Genomic DNA, 3,450 nt, shown 5'->3' on the forward strand with positions numbered 1-3,450 from the left:
CACATGTCCGTCATTCCCCCACACGTCCCTGCATCCACATGTCCATCATACATCCACACGTCCCTGCATCCACATGTCCGTCATACATCCACACGTCCCTGCATCCACATGTCCATCATGCATCCACATGTCCGTCATACATCCACATGTCCCTACATCCACATGTCCGTGATGCATCCACACGTCCCTGCATCCACATGTCCGTCATACATCCACATGTCCCTACATCCACATGTCCGTCATACATCCACGTGTCCGTCATACATCCACATGTCCCTGCACCCACATGTCCGTCATACATCCACATGTCCCTACATCCGCATGTCCGTCATACATCCACACGTCCCTGCATCCACATGTCCGTCATACATCCACATGTCTGTCATGCATCCACACGTCCCTGCATCCACATGTCCGTCATGCATCCACACGTCCCTGCATCCACATGTCCATCATACATCCACGTCCCTGCATCCACATGTCCGTCATACATCCACACGTCCCTGCATCCACATGTCCGTCATACATCCACACGTCCCTGCATCCACACGTCTGTCATACATCCACACGTCCATCATACATCCACACGTCCGTCATACATCCACACATCCGTCATACATCCACATGTCCGTCATACATCCACACGTCCCTGCATCCACATGTCCATCATACATCCACACGTCCTACATGCACGTCTGTCATACATCCACATGTCCGTCATTCACCCACACGTTCCTGCATCCACATGTCCTTCATTCACCCACACGTCCCTGCATCCACATGTCCGTCATACATCCACACATCCGTGCATCCACATGTCCGTCATACATCCACATGTCCCTGCATCCACATGTCCATCAGACATCCACACATCCGTGCATCCACATGTCCGTCATACATCCACACGTCCCTGCATCCACATGTCCGTCATACATCCACACATCCGTCATACATCCACATGTCCGTCATACATCCACATGTCCCTGCATCCACATGTCCATCAGACATCCACACGTCCCTGCATCCACATGTCCGTCATACATCCACACGTCCCTACATCCACTCATCCGTCAAGTCGCAGTGGAAGGGGAATCAGTGAATTCCATGTCGTCTCTGTCCTTGAGGAACTCACATCCTTTTCTCTCACCCTCAGCTCTTCTGGAAAATGCCCTCAGAGCCATCAAAGATACAGGATGGAGGAAGTGACAGAAGAGGAAAGAGGCCCCGGAGAGACAGGTAAATCAAAGCTGGGGTCAGAGGTCAGGGCTCGAGACCACCGTTCAAGTTCATTACTCTGTGGAGCAAAGTTGACACTGGTTTCTGTCAAACAAATTTACGTTTCCACCTCAGCCAGCTTAGGTGGTGCGAATAACAAGCTGGCATTCGAATGCTGATTTAAAAAAAGGGATGGGAAAGGCATTTTATAATTAATCGGGTTATGGTTATGGACACCCAATTAAGAAAAAAATAAAGTTGTTCCTGAATATGAAGGACAGGACAAGGGTTTGGGCTTTAAAGTCACATGGGCTTTCTCTTTTGCTCCAGCCCGTTTTTCTTTTCCCCCATTAATGGATTAATCTAGACTCTAGGTTCCAGAGCCAGTGTGCTTTGTCTGGGGGGGGCCTGTGTCAATATGGACTTGCCCTTCTGATCCTTGAGGGTTGATACTGATTGCTGTGTATTTACTCACTGATTAAATGCTAATTTGGGGGCTGCTGTGTTGATCGACATGGACTTGATTTCTGTCCTCAGTCCCCGAGAAGGAAGTGAAGCCAGGCTCTGGAAAACAGTGAAAGGATATGGGGAAAGCCTAGAGGTTGTCCACAGTGAGGACACAGGCAGATGCTGTGGTCCAAATGTTTGTGTGCCCTCAAAATTCATGTTGAAAACTAACCTCCAAAGGGATGGCATTAGGAGGTGGAACCTTTGGGAGGTGTTTAAGCCATGATGGCAGAACCCTCATGAATGGGATTAGTGCCCTTATGAAAGAGGTCCCTTGTTCCTTCTGCCACGTGAGGACACAGCAAGAAGACACCATCCATGAACCAGGAAATGGGCTCTCACCAGATGCCAAATCTGTTGGCACCTCGATCTTGGACTTTTCAGTCTGCACATCTTTGAGAAATAAATTTCTATTGTTCATAAGCTACTCTGTTTATGATATTCTTTTATAACGGCCCAAACTGACTAAGACAGCCGAGGAGTCGTAACCAAGAGAGATACAGAAGAAGGTAGAGGTTGGAAGAACGGGAGTCAAGGAAGCCAGGAAATCCAAGGGGCACTAGTCACCAGGGTCGAAGGCAGGGACTCAACCAGAAGAACGAAAGCTGCAGAAGGGTCCGTGGAGCTGGCGGTCGGGGTGGCTGGCTTCCTTTAGGGGAGCAGCTTCAAGAGAAAAGCAGGTGGAGGCCGGGTGTGCAGGGCTGGGCAGAGTGGGAAGGACGGCAGGGCGGGCCCTTTCGTCCTCTCCTCAGGGAAGAGTGGCAGGGCAGCCTGCAGGGCACTGTCCGGCCCACGCTCGAGGGGACGAGAATTAGGTTTCTCTTGAAGAAGAGAGTATCGGAGGAGTATCAAATAATTTGTAGGCCTATTTTAAAACCAGCGCAGCACAGAACTGAACAGTGCAGTGTTCCCAAGTGTTTGGAGGTTTGGAAGAGGGTCTGGGAAGTCCCCTGTGGTAGGAAGAATAATGTCCCCCCATGATGTCCATGTTCTAATTCCCTGAATCTGTGAACATATTATGTTAGATAGCAAAGGGAAATTAAGGTTGCTTATCACTTAATGTAAAATAAGATTATTATTCTGGATAATCCAGGCAGGCTCAATGTAAGCACAAGTGTCCCTAAAAGTGGCAGAGGGAGGCACAGAAGAGTCAGTGTCAGAGTGACGCAGCAGGAGAAAAACTGGACCACTCGTTGCTGGCTTTGAGGATGGGAGGGGGCCATGAGCCAAGGAACGCAGGCAGCCGCTGGAGGCTGGAAAAGGCAGGGAAGCAGAGTCTCCCCCACAGCCTCCACAGTCAAGGCATGCAGACCTGCTGACACCTTGATTTCAGTCCCGCGAGACCCGATGTAGACCCTTCCTTATTGTCTTAAGCCACTAAAGTCGTGGTAATCTGTTACAGCAGCCATATAAACTAACGCAGGGCTGCACCCACCCTTCTTTCCCCATCCTCATCCACTTCTGCTTTTCCTCACATTCTGTGATTATTGTACTCATTTATATGTGATTTATACTGTTATGCATATTTGCCATCTCTCCTTTAAAACTACGAGCTCCCTGAGGGCAAGACCCATGTTGTGTTTTGGGTTTTGTATTTTATTTTATTTACCTTTTTGCCTAACCTGTATTACCTCAGAATGGTTTTCATTTTTAAAATGTGTATCTGTGACACCAAGTACATCGCTAATTACTATGTCACCATTAAGAACTTGACCAATTATTTATTGG

The sequence above is a fragment of the Galeopterus variegatus genome, unplaced genomic scaffold (genome assembly GCF_000696425.1).
Source record: "Galeopterus variegatus unplaced genomic scaffold, G_variegatus-3.0.2 Scaffold724, whole genome shotgun sequence".
In the NCBI taxonomy this organism is placed as follows: domain Eukaryota; kingdom Metazoa; phylum Chordata; class Mammalia; order Dermoptera; family Cynocephalidae; genus Galeopterus; species Galeopterus variegatus.